This window comes from Petromyzon marinus, unplaced genomic scaffold, assembly GCF_048934315.1.
Source record: "Petromyzon marinus isolate PM22_M1 ecotype Great Lakes invasive population unplaced genomic scaffold, UKy_Petmar_22M1.pri1.0 PM_Scaffold_432, whole genome shotgun sequence".
Classification (NCBI taxonomy): domain Eukaryota; kingdom Metazoa; phylum Chordata; class Hyperoartia; order Petromyzontiformes; family Petromyzontidae; genus Petromyzon; species Petromyzon marinus.
The window spans coordinates 51,787-66,200 of record NW_027423427.1 but is presented as its reverse complement, the minus strand read 5'-3'; positions in this window follow the sequence as shown (position 1 = coordinate 66,200).

The following is a 14,414-nucleotide window of genomic DNA, read 5'->3' as shown; positions in this document are numbered from 1 at the left end:
TGTGGGCTTTCGAATCGCAGAGAAATCCTCCTCTTTCGGTCTTAAATAGAGGGATGAATGTAATGTCATCACTTGTGAGCCAATCCGGAGCGAGAGCCTATGTGTTAAACGGAAATATCATGTCTGACACCGTGACATCGTAGCGCAGGGCCCCCCAAAGTTCAGGGCCCGGGGTCGTCACCCCCATACACCGTACCCAGGGGACGGCTCTGGTCCTGTGTGTGTTTAATATCGATTTCTCTTCATTCTACTTTTACGCTTATTTAGCCAGCAATAGCCTCACTCAGTCTCAAGACTTTTTCAGGAGGGTCCTGCCAAGTTGTTTGCTGTACAGAACAAATCTACTGCTACTGCTGCTGTACGATCCCAATTGAGTGATTTGGAGGTGCAATTTACAACACTGGCAGAGATGTCCATCCAACACTGGTTGCACGGCGTGTTTCTGAGGGTTCAGTTGCCAAACCCAGAGGAATGGAAGTGAAATTTTAATGTGCAATTTTATTGAAGGATTGTCTTGGTGTGGTGTGAGGCTGTTTTTGTTGCTGTTGAAAAACGACAGGATTTTATTGACTTATGACATTTGTATTTATAGACTTTATTATTATTTTTAGTGACTCTTATAGACTTTGTACTCCTTTTGTTTTGTTTGTTGTTGTAACCTGCTGACTCTGTGCCATGATGGGACATCTGTGAAAGAAGAGCTTCATAGCTCATCAGACTCCTCTTCATCCAGTCTAAATAAAGATTCTGATTCTGGAAACCCATGCGGGGGGGGCAGTGTAGGGGGGTTGGTAGAACACACTCCACATTCCACACAGAGAATCAAACCCAGGTCCTCTCTGGCTGTGAGTTCCAGCCATAAAGAACGTGTAGATTCCATAATTGGTTTCTGGGTGAGGACAGATAATGAAGCGGCAATTTCTTTGCCATGTTGCCCTGCATCCACTGAGACACCGCCAGACTAATGCCCATTTTGTAACCAGACTCACGGTGGGCAAAGCTATGCTGCATTATTGCGGCACTGTTAATTATCTGGGTTAATCTTCTGTGGCACAGAGTTAGTCCACCCATGGACGATGGGGGGGAGAAGGGGGGGGGGGGGGACTGATCTCTGCTGGAGCAGGAAGTTGGAACGGTGTCGTGCGCATCTCTTCACAGAGTGGAGCCGGCACAGCGCCCATCCTGCTGGCTCGCCCAGACCTCTAAAGCGAAGTTGAAGGTTGTGGAGGAAGAATGGACCCTGGTGGAGGAGCTGGTGGTGCAAGAGGAAGAGGAGACACTGGTGGAGGAACTGGTGGTACAGGAGGAGACCCTGGTGGAGGAGTTGGTGGTACAGGAGGAGACACTGGTGGAGGAGTTGGTGGTACAGGAGGAGACCCTGGTGGAGGAGTTGGTGGTACTTGAGGAGACTCTGGTGGAGGAGTTGGTGGTACAGGAGGAGACCCTTGTGGAGGAGTTGGTAGTACTTGAGGAGACCCTGGTGGAGGAGTTGGTGGTACAGGAGGAGACCCTAGTGGAGGACCTGGAGGTACTGGAGGAGACTCTGGTGGAGGAGTTGGTGGTACAGGAGGAGACCCTAGTGGAGGAGTTGGTGGTACTTGAGGAGACCCTTGTGGAGGAGTTGGTAGTACAGGAGGAGATCCTGGTGGAGGAGTTGGTGGTACAAGAGGAGAAGAGGAAGCAAGGGAGCCTGGCCCGCATAGGGAGAGCCATCCGCTCACTCCTCCGACGCGTGCTGCTTTGTGGTGGCCGGTCCACTTCACAGTATGCGTGGTGTGAACCATGACCACGTTCACCACACTCACCACACACACCCTGCACTCACCCACCCTGTGATACCCTCCACCCACCACCCACACCCTGCACCCACCACACACACCCTGCACCCACCCAGTCTTTGATACCCCGCATCCACCACATGCCACACACACCCTGCACCCACCACACACACCCTGCACCCACCACACACACCCTGCACCCACCACACACACCCTGCATCCTCCACACACACTCTGCACCCACCACACACACCCTGCACCCACCACACACACCCTGCACCCACCCACAGCGTGATATCGACTACTCAACATACTCCACACAGAGGGTTAGTGGTTTAAGAGGGTTAGTGGTTTAAGAGGGTTAGGGGTTTAAGAGGGTTAGCGGTTTAGGGGTATAGGGGTTTAGAGGGTTATGGGTTTAGAGGGTTGGAAGTTTAGATGGTTAGACATTTATTGGACTAAGAGTTTAGGGGTTTACAGGTTTAAAGGATGATGGGTTTAAGGGTTTAGAGGGAGGGGTTAAAAGGGTAAGGGGTTTAGAGGGTTAGGGTTTTAAGGGTAAAGAGGTTTTAGGGATTTAGAGGGTGAGCGTTTTCAAGCGTAAGGGGTTTAGAGGGTTAGGTGTTTAGATGGTTATTGTTTTCGGGGTTTCGGGATTTAAAGGGTTTGGGGTTCAGAGGGATAGGGTTTTAGAAGGTTAGGGTTTAGAATATTATGGGTTAAGAGAGTTAGGGATTTAGATAGTTAGGTGTTTAGAGGTTTAGAGGCTTTATGGGTTTTGATATGTAGAGGTTTAGGGGGTTAGAAGTTTAGTAGTTTATAAGGTTATAGGTTTTAGAGTTTTGGGGGTTTTTAGGGGTTTAGACGGTTAGGGGGTTAGAGGTTTAAGGTTTTATGGTATAGGTGCTTAGTGAGGGTTTTAGAGGGTTAGGGGTTCATTGGGTTAGGGTTTAGAAGTTTATGAGTTTAGAGAGTTAGGTGTTTAAGAAGTTTAGAGAGTTTATGGGTTTCGATTGTTAGATATTTATTGGTTTGGAGGGTTTGACATTTAGAAGGTTATAAGTTTAGGGGTTTAGATGTTTGGGGGATTAGAAGATTTGGGTTTTCAAAGTTTAGGGGTTTTGAGAATTAGAGTTTTATAGGGTGATGAGGTTTAGGGGTTGAAAGGGTTAGGGGTGTAGAGGATTTAAGACCTAGACTTTCACAACTAATATTATTCATAATAAAGGTTGTTTGGGTTAGTCTCCAACACACCAGTGTGCTAAAGGAGAAACTAATTGGCAGGTTTTGTTAATGTGATAAACTTTGTCTGTTTAGAAATAAAATAAAACAAATCACAACGTTTCGATCGCAACACAAGCGGTTGTCATCAGGCAGAGGAGTCAGCCTCTAAAGGCAAACTGTTTATAAGGGTTTGGGGATAGACGTAGCCCAAGTGTATCAACAGCACTAGGAGCATGGACGGTGCACGAGCGCCAATGCAGCAACAATGCCAATGCAGCAACAATGCCAATGCAGCAACAATGCCAATGTAGCAACAATGCCAATGCAGCAACAATGCCAATGTAGCACCAATGCCAATGTAGTGGGTGAGAGAGCTTCCGTGGCAAGAGGTTAGATAGGTAAGAAAGAGGAGAGGAGCAAGGGGGGAGAGAGGGAGGGGGGGAGTGGGGTAGGGGGATGGGGGGGCTGCGTGAGCGCTAAGGGGAGAGAGGACGTGAAGCTGGGGGGGAAGTGGGCGGGGCTGCAAGTGGGAGGCTGGGAACGTTGGGGATGCAGGCTGAAATTAACTCGGAAAAATAGACTAGTACCCGGCAGATATGATGGAACAACCATAAACAGTTAAGGTTTTACTTGGTTAATAACATCCTTCCAATGATTGCTCAAGTTGTATCCATCTTCTTGGTTGAAGTTATGTCTATGTTTATATATCTGGATGGCTTCATGAACAAACCTATGATAGCCCGAAGGTTTGCAGAGTACCTTGGTCTCGGAAAAAACAATATCATGCGAGCTCACAGCGTTATAGCCACGGCAGAGGAATTGGTTCTGCCGTGTTTCAGATCTGCCTTGTGTTCGCGAACACGGTCCGAGACGTGTCGTTTCATTTCCCCAATGTAATTGCTACCGCAGGTACAACTCAGTTTGTAGACTCCAGAAGGGATTAGATCACGGATTTTGTGTACTGTATTGAATCGGACCTGGATCTTGTGTTTGTTTACGATTTTGGACATCTTTTTGGTAACACCTTCTATGTATGGTAATGTAATGGTTTTGATTGGCTTCTCAGGGGGTTGTTTCTCCAATGGTTGGAGAAACAGCTTTGCGAATAATGCGGTCCGAGAAACCATTCATCTTGAGGGCCTGGTGTACGTGTTCCAGTTCACTTGCTCGATGGTGTTGGTCGGAAATGCAGTGGGTCCTATGGTGTAGTGTTTTGATGAGGGAATTCTTCTGTGGCGGATGGTGGTGGGAATTAGGTTTCAGATAGGAATCTGTATGGGTGGCTTTCCTGTAGACAGAGTATCCCAACGAGCCGGTCAGGTCTCTTCTCAAACAAAACATCCTGGAATGGTAGCTTACCATCCTTCTCCACTTCCATGGTGAATTTGATGGATGGGTGTATGTAATTTATGTGGTTGAGAAATTGGGTCAATGCTGGCAAGCCATGTGCCCAAATGGCGAAAGTGTCATCTACATATCTCTTCCACAAGGAAGGATCTAGGGTGGATGTCTGGATGCCATCTGTTTCACATTTCTCCATGAAAACATTCACTATCACTGGTGATGAGGGGGAACCAATGGGGGTACCTTCATTTTGTTTGTAGAAAGTACCATTCCAGGTTAAGTAAGTGTTGGTAAGGCAGTGCCTAACCAGAGTAGGTACATCAAGATTCAGTCCATGTTGGACTAAATCTTCAATTATTGCTAAGGTTTCAGGTACAGGAACCGTGGTGAACAGAGAAACTACATCAAAGCTGACTAGCAAATCATCTGGGGACAGTGAAATTCTCTTGATTAGAGAGGCCAAGTGAGCTGAGTTACGTACTGCTGAGGTAGTCTTGCCCGTGAATGGAAGCAAGTTATCAGACAGAAAACGGGCCAGTTTGTAGGTAGGTGAGTTGATAGTGGAAACAATTGGCCGAAGTGGAGTACCTTCTTAATCCGTGATCTAATCTCATCTGGAGTCTACAAACTGATTTGTGCCTGCGGTAGCAGCTACATTGAGGAAACAAAACGACATGTCTCGGACCGTGTTCGCGAACACAAGGGACATCTGAAACACGGCAGAAGCAGTACCTCTGCCGTGGCTGACCATTATTATAATGCTGTGGGCTCGCATGATATTGTTTTTTTCCGATACCAAGGTACTCTGCAAACCTTTGGGCTACCATCAAAGGTTTGTTCATGAAGCCATCCAGATTTATAAACAGACATAACTTCAACCGAGAAGATGGATACAAATTGAGCAATCATTGGAAGGATGTTATTAACCAAGTAAAACCTTAACTGTTGATGGTTGTTCCATCACATCTGCCGGGTACTAGTCTATTTATCAGAGTTAATTTCCCTCCGCATCCCCAGCGTTCCCAGCCTTCCACTTGCAGCCCCGCCCACTTCCCCCCCAGCTTCACGTCCTCTCTCCCCTTAGCGCTCACGCAGCCCCCCCCCCATCCCCCTACCCCACTCCCCCCCTCCCTCTCTCTGACCTCCTTGCTTCTTACCTATCTAACCTCTTGCCACGGCAGCTCTCTCACCCACTGCATTGGCATTGTTACTGCATTCGCATTGTTGCTACATTGGCATTGTTTCTGCATTGGCATTGTTGCTGCATTGGCATTGTTGCTGCATTGGCACTCGTGCACCGCCCATGCTCCTGGTGCTGTTGATACACTTGGGATATGCCCATCCCAAACCCTGATAAACAGTTTGCCTTTAGAGGCTGACTCCTTTGCCTGATGATGACAGCTTGTGTTGTGATCGAAACGTCATAATTTATTTTATTTCTAACTACTTGACTTTACCGAAAAAAACCAAAGAGTATGGATTCCTGCAGTCACGAAAGCTTCAAATCAAGATTTACTAATTGGCTGTCGCATGGTGGCGGGTTTAACGACACATTTATATTTACACAATCTAACCCAACAAACCGTTATTATGGTATGAGAGGGTTAGGGCTGTAAAGTGTTATGGTTTTATTGGTTTAGGGGTTTAGAGGGTGAGTGGTTTAGAGCAGCGGTCCCCAACCTTTTTGGCACCAGGGACTGGTTTCGTGGAAGACAATTTTTTCATGGACCAGAGGTGGGGGGGTTCATCATTGGGTCTTTCCCCTGTTTCAAAGAAACTCTCCAGCGATGTTTGTTTTTTACTTATTTTCGGCTAGGGTTAGCTTGTGGGCTTACCAAAACTGCGCAGTGCGGGAAAGAGGCGCGGACGGAAGTGGTAAATAAAATGGGCAGGCCACGCGCGGATTAAAATAAGTGTCGGATTCTGACTTTTCATAAGGAGTGCGCAACCTAGATCCCTCGCATGCGCAGTTTACAGTAGGGTTCGCGCTCCTATGATAATGTAATGCCACCGCTGATCTGACAGGAGGCGGAGCTCAGACAGTAATGCGAGCGATGAGGAGCGGCTCGCCCACCGCTCACCTCCTGCTGTGCGGCCCGGTTCCTAAAATGCCAGGGGTTTTGAGGGTTTAGAGGGTTGGTTTTTAAAGGTTTAAAAGGTTAGGGGTTGAAAGAGTTAGAGGTTTAAAGCGTTCGGGGTTTAGTGGGTTAGAGTTTCAAGGGTAAAGGGGTTTAGAGGGTTAGTGTTTTAGATGGTGAGCGGTTTATATGGTTAGGGTTTTAGTAAGTTAGGTGTTTAGAGGTGTAGAGGGTTTATGGATTTAGATTTTTAGTGGTTTAGAGGGTTAGGACTTTAGTCGTTTATAAGGTTATGGGTTTAGGAGTTTAGAGATTTCGGGGTGTTTAGGGAACTAGGGATTAGAAGGTTATGGGTTTGAGAATTTTCCAGGGTCTAAAGGATTAGAGGGCCAGGGATGAGAGGGTTTAACACCTACACTCAACAATATTATCTGTAATAAAGGTTTTTTTTGGGTTAGTCTCCCAACACACCGGTGTCCTAAAGTAGAAACAAATCGGCATTTTTTAGTTACGTGATAAAATTTATGAATTGGCTGTCGTGTGGTGGCGGGTGTAACGACACATTTATATGAACTTACCCCAAAAACCCTTTATTATGGGATTAGAGAGTTACATGTTGAGAGGGTTAGTATTTAGGGTTATAGAGGTTTAGAGAGTTAGGGGTTAAAAGGTTAGGTGTTTAAGAGGATTGGGGTTTAGATGGTTTGGGATTTAGAAGGTTAGGGATTGAGGGTTTTAGAAAGTTACGGTTTTGAGGATGAGAAGGTTAAGGGTAGAGTTTTAGGGTTTAGAAGGTTACAGGTTTCGAGGGTTATAGGTTTAGAGGGTTAGGTGTTTAGAGGTTTAGCGGGTTTATGGGTTTCGATTCTTAGAGGTTTAGAGGGTTAGTAATTAAGGAGTTTAGGTTTCTTTGAGTCTAAGGGGTCTGTGATAAGATAAAAAAAATTGTTTAGTTTCATTTGTATATTTGTAGATAATTTGTATACCTCTCCTGTCGTGTTTTGTATTCTATTTTTGTTGTCACATTTTGACCCCCCTGACTGGACATCTGTGAAAAATATCTTTATTGCTCGTTAGATTCCTGCAGTACAAATACATATTTTTTATTCTTATTGGCCTCGAGTCTATGGATTTCGGTATAAGTTTTTGGGTCTCTTTGAATGGATAGATCTCTGTGAGGCTATGGGTCTGTGTGTGAGTCTATAAGGTCGCTGTGTGAGTCTATAAGGTCGCTGTGAGTCTATAAGGTCGCTGTGTGAGTCTATGTGTGTGTGTATTGCAGTGTGTGGATGTCTGTTGGAATCTATGGGTCTCTGAGTATGGATGCTTTTGTGAGTCTTACATGTGTAATGAGCGATTTCCGCGACATGTCGTGTAGAGGGTATTTCTTTTATTCATATACGTTCACAACACCGTATCTCTTACTCTGAATACAACACTGGATGTTAGCATCTCTACGGGCTACACACACACATGGCCGATCACTCGGCGTGGTTCCACCATCCGCGCTCGGCCAGGCCGCTGGCTGGTGGCGTGCCGGGGAGGGTGATGGAAGACGCAGGAGATGTTCCACGTGGTCGGACGACAAAGAGAGATGACGGCGAGCAGCGACACAGTCCGGACCCAAGAGTCCTTCTCCGCCCCCGCTTATATCACCGCAAGCGCGGCTGGGCTCCGCCACTGGCCACGCCCTATCGTGAAACCTTCGAGTGGGTTCCCGGAGCATCCCGGCCAGCCCCACCCATTACCTTTCGCCCAGATGCCTCTCCCTTTCGGATTGGATGTTGTTTCAGCGGTGCCCGTACCCGTGCTTCCCTTTTTGTAACCAGCAGGTGTCATCATGTCATTGGACATGCACAAATTGAACTTAAAAAGGGCATTGAGGGGTGCGGAATCAGAATTGAATATTAACTTCCTGTAATGTTTTATAATAATATATTTACTCCAGGAAAGCCACACTGAGTCATAGTAAGGTCCTGAATTGAGTTTTCTTTTTAAGATATTTCGACCAATGAATGACGAGCGCTTACACAAGTGGGGGGAAACCGGAGCACCCAGAGAAACTCCACGGTTACGAGGGGGAAACACTGTAAACCGTGGAGGGGATCGTCGTGGCGGGAGCTGGGCGATTGACAGCCGCAGTCGATCGCGTGGTGGAAACCGCGCGATGAACAGTCTCCTGGGGTCATTACACATGGATGAGTGAGTTTCTTAGTGAGTGACAGAGTGAATTTGTGAGTGAGTCCGTGAGTGAGTGGGTGAGTGAGTAGTGAGTAAGTTTATAAGTGAGTGGGTGACCGAGTTTGTATATGAGTGAGTGGGTGAGGGAGTAGAGTGAATGAGTGGGTAGGTGAATGATTGAATAATTGAGTTTTTGAGTAAGAGGGTGGGTGGTTAACTGAGTTTGTGAGTGCATTTGTGAGTAAATCATTCTTTAATGATTGGCTGAGTTGCTGAATGATTGACGGAGGGAATAAATGGAAAAAAATATTGAGTGAGCGAGTGACTGCTTGAGCAAGTGGATGAGCGAGTTTGTGACTGAGAGGTTGAATTATTTTCTGAGTGAAGGAGCAGGTTATTGAGTGAGTGGGCGAGTAAAACGGTCCTTTTATGAGTAAGTGAGTGTCTGAGCGAGTTGGTAAGTGAGTTTCCGATTGAGTGGCTGAGAAAATGGGTGAGTAAGTGAGTACTTTAATGAGTGAGTGAGTTATTGGATGAGTGAGTGGGTGAATGGGTGGGTGAGTGAGAAGGTGAGTTTTTGAGTGAATGGGTCGGGGTTTGTAGGAGTTTCTGAGTGAGTGGATGAGTGAGTGAGTTGGCCAGTGAGTGGCAGAGTGAATGTATGAAGAAATAGGTCAGTGAGTGGGTGCGGATGAGTGAGGGAATTATTTGAGTCGGTGGTTTGGTGGTTGAGTTAGTTTCTGAATTAGTGGGTGAGTGAGCTTCTGAGCAAGAAGTGTGAGTGAGTGTCTGAAAGCGAGTGAGTCTGGGAGCGAGTGAGTCTGGGAGCGAATGAGACTGGGTGCGAGTGAGTCTGGGCACGTGTCGTTGAGCAAGTGGATGAGTGGGTAAATGTTTGGGTGAGCGAGCATTTGAGTGTGTGAGTGGGTGATTTTCTGAGATAGTCTATGAGTGAGTGAGTGGGTGAGTGAGTGGCTGAGTGGATGTGTGAGTCGGTGAGGAATCGAGTGAGCGAGTAAGCTTGTGAGGGAGTCGGTAAGTAAGTGGGTGGGTGCACAAGCAGTGAATAAGTGGGTGAGCGAGTGGATGCGTCTCTGTGTGAGTCTTTGGGTCTCTGTGTGAGTCTTTGGGTCTCTGTATGAGTTGATGGGTATCAGTGTGAGTCGATGTGTATGTCTATGGGTCTCTGTGTGAGTCTTTTCTCTGTGAGAGTCCATTGTCTGAGTCTGTTTGTGAGTCTATGTGTCTTTGTGTAAGTATATTGTCTCTGTGTTTCGATGGGTCTCGGTGTGAGGCTATATGTAAATATAGGGGTCTCCATGGTCCCAATGCCTCTGGGTCTTAGCGTGAGTGAGTTTGAGTGTGAGTCTATGTCTCTCTGTGTGAGACTTGTCAAGACTTTTGGGCGACCCTGTATAATAACCAATTGTCTTTTGACTTTTGGGCCACCCTGAACAATAAATCAATGTGTCCTGACTTTTAGGCCACCCTGTACAATAACCCTATGTGTCTTGGCTTTTGGGCCACACTGTACAACAATAACCCCGATGTGCCATGACGTTTTGGCCACCCTGGACAATCACTCAGTGTCCTGACTTTTGGGCCACCTTGTAAAAAAATTACCTTATGTGTCCTGACTTTTGGGCCACACTCTACAATAATAACCCAATGTGTCCTGACTTTTGGGCCACACCGTACAAAAAAATAATGCGGGAAGGAATCATCCTTAGGTAATAAAGAAGTTTAGACAGACTCAGCTTCTTAATCAGTCCGGAGCTCCGGACTTCAGGAAGCCTCCAGAGAAAGATGCTGAAGGAAAGCGCTGGCGAGTTCACGAAGGATCGCAGCTTCCCGGGTCCGCTTGCAGGCTCACCTTGTAGGGGAAGTGTGGCCACCGAATGGAGAACTTGGGAACTGGTGAGGAGAGGGCGAATTGTGGGAGCGGAGCGCAGGGAGGGGCATGGAGGTCAGACGATCCACGGGAGGAGGCGAGTCGCGTCCTAATGCCTACGGGATGGAGGAGAGCACCGGGCTCACTGAAACGGGGGCTTCCATACAAAAGAATCGACGAGAATAAAAAAAAAAACAAGGAAAGAATCGAGCATGTTGTGAGCATTGATAGACAGTGAAGTATCCAGAGGCGTGAGAAGGGAGGCTTGCTACAAGGGGTAGGAGCGGTCCCTTCATCGCTCCTTCTTCTCTCGTGATTAGACTGCTCTTTCTCTCCATCGCGCCGCTCAATGTTTACTTTCAGCCGGAACGGCTCCGGATCGCTGCACTGGGAATTATTTTGCCACGCCACATCAATCTCTCTTTATTTGGTCCTCATACTTTTGTATAAACCTGTTTATAGACTTATAAGATTATGAGGACGATAATGAAACATTATTATGGAAAGGCATACCTTACACTCTAGTGGTAGTGCCTTACGCCGATATTTCCCACTCCGAGCCAGCCTACAGTAGCATCCTGGGGGGAATGTAGAGCGAGGAATGTAAAGCCCTGCATCTACAAATGTGCAAAACGTCTCGAGGCTGTGAAATGGAGAATTGGGGGTGTGCCTGGCGCTGTTTAAAAGATACCACCCCGCCCCCATCAGAAACCTCTTCCCTGCAGCTGCCCCATGAGAGTGCTATGGTGAGCGAGTGGATGACTTGAGCACCTGCCAGCAAGGGGATCCAGAGAAGCGTCATAGCAATTGTAAGAAAGGAGGACATGCGAGTGTGCCAACACTTGTTTCGTACAGTACAGGAACATGGTGCAATACGTGCATTTGGGAAGCGGTGATGCAGTGCTACGCGCATCACGCTACAAACCCGGCGACCCGAGTTCGATTCCCACCCACGGCACGCATCAGTGGCGAGCGACATCTGGACTGACCGGCACCCACGCTTTGCTAACTCGCACTCACCAGCGTGTGCTGAGAACGACTGGAATGGATTTTATTTTTGACCAATGTTGCAATATCATGTATTCGGGGAGTGGCGGTGCAGTGATTGGCGGTCTCAAGCTGCATTTCCAAGAGGGTCCTGAGGGCAAGGGCAGGAGCGGAATTGGTTGTCGTGTGTGGCAGCAAACTGGAGTGCCCGAACAAAGCCTACGTATATGGAGGGGATTACACTCAAGGAACTAATTTTATTTTTGTTCATCACGGACAGTCCCAAAGACCCAAGCACACAAAACAGCCAGCAAAAAACATGACCATTAAATGTGTCACCGATAAAAAGGTAATAAGTGTCTTGAATCAAGCACAGTTATAGGAATATTGGAAAGTACAGGGGGTACATTTTACGTGTGTCTGCGCGTATATTGTGTCATGTCGGATGTGAGGAAATTCCCCCTCAGCCTTTGCAGTCTGTCACGAGAATGATAAAATGCACCACGTGACACCCAAGTGTTCACCAAAAGCTGGTAACGAGACAACGACACGCACAAATCTGCAGCCTTCTCTCTCAAGTGATATAATTTTGCCGAGTTAATTCCGAGCCGACGTTGCTCCCCCATTGGTTGTGTAAACACGGCGGCGTCTCCCAAGAACTTGTAAACAACCCGCCGAGCCCTCCCAGCCACAGTCCTGTTACGAACGAGCCAGGCGGCACGCGGCTCGTCGACACGAGCCTTCGATTGATAACGGGGCGCAGGAGCTCACTCAGCAGACTCCCTGGCGGCATCGCGGCGATGACTACAGCCTCAAGCTAAACAAGCGCAGAACCTGCAGATCGCTGTGACATGGAAAGCGCGGCTCATCATAAAGACGAAACCGTGGGAGCGCAGCGTGCGCTGTGCACATTTTACTCGGAGTAGCCCTCGTTTACAGGATAACATAACTACGTGTAATGCACGTACAGGAGAACATACGTCCGTGTCACTCGACCACTTCGAGCATGCCGATTAAGGAATTCCCCTCCTCAAGGTGTGTATTAATTTGTAAAAATGTCAGGATAGTTTTTCAACTGGTCTTGTGCATGATTGGTTTTAGTCAAATCCATTGGTGCTAAACTAGTTTTGCGCGGAGGGAGCCACGTGGTCCCCGACCCCGCCTGCAGATGGGCCACTGCCGGTAAGTGTGGCCCATCTACGGCACTACACAATTACCGTTACAAAAACACGTCCAAAGATTAATATCGTCAGTTTAACCTTTGAAAATAATCACAAAACCTTGCTATCCTAGTCTACTACTGTTTGTATGTACATGAATCTGTATTGCTGTGTATGTCCACTCGTGTGTTTATTTACACTCGTTTATGTGGATATGTACATGCGTGAATGTGTGTATAGGTATGTACAATCATTTGTTCGCACATTTGTTCGTGTAGTAGAACGCAATCCCTGTGTACGTACACTGCAGTGTATGTACACTCGTGTGTATGCGCACTCTTGTATGCATGTGCACCCGTGTGTGTATGTATGAAGCGGTGTGTATGTACATTCGTGTATGTTTTTACAGCGCTGTGTATGTCCACTCGTGTATGGGTGTACATGGGAGTGTATATGTGTACTCGTGTATGATTGTGAATTGGAACAAACAAATTATTTTTTATTGTGTCCTACAAAGAATTGAGGGGCAACGTGGTAATGAATGCGCCACCACGACAGGGAACTACAGGGATGAGACTCCCCGCTCGTGGTGCTAAATTAATGAAAACAGCGCCACTGAGCGGACAGAGCCCCGCCCCTACAGCTCGTGAGTGTGACGTAGTGAGTGTGACGTAATGAGTGTGACGTGGTGAGTGTGACCAGCGGACTGCCACGATGCTACCAGGTCAGGGTAAACTTGTGTGATGGAGATGCTTCACCTGAAACTCGCCTCCACACGTGTTCACTATGAACATTGTAGCAATAACGGACGATCAGTCATCTTTAACATAGCAGGTCTTTATTGTTCTGCAAGTATATTAACGTTATAACTCGTAGAAACACATGCACACTCGTGTGTGAATGCACACCGCTTTATAGACAGTCGTGTTTGGATGCACTCTCGTGTGTGTATGTCTACTCGTCCGTGTTTTTTTTAAGGAAGGATATGGTAGCAATAACGTACGATTAGTCATCGTTAAAAACAATTAAGGTCTTTATTAATATGCAAAAAAATTCACGTTAATACTCTATCGAAATATTTATTAATACGCATGCTCAAACAGGAAAGAACTAGGCAAATTATTTCCCAATAGGAATTGAACAGTTAAAACATAATCTCAAAATCAAAGACGTAAACGTCGATTTCCCCAATTGACATCCTTTTCGACTGAAGCCATTCGTCTAGAAGTCCAAGCCATCAAACACAGGAACAACGAACGTGCAATCCACGCACACTCTGAAACCTATTATTTGAAGTGATTTAATTCATTACACAATGATGAAAATTAAAGAACATGTTTAAAATATTGAGCAAAGTTGTAATCACAGACTTTCTCCAACTTTTGCTCAACAGGAATTGAACCACCTCACAACCACTGCGTATCACACCACATCAACAAGTAATCCGATAGGACTACAAATCACCACCTTAACGTGACGAAGTTTAGAATAAACTTCAACACTCACAAGACGGAATTCAACACAAACACCACCACAAAATGAATAACAGGAATGGACAAATCCTAAAACAAGACGGCCTTATTAATTGATCTAACATGCACATTCCAGGACTTTAACAGAAGTACTCAATACTTTGATTATCCAGCCACTCCAGCAGCCATTTCTCAGTATCAACCTGCATGGGGTCGAAAGAGGAATTGTCGTCAGGGCTCATTACATCCAGCCATCTCGCAGGATCCAACCGCATGGGGTCGAAAGAGGAATTGTCATC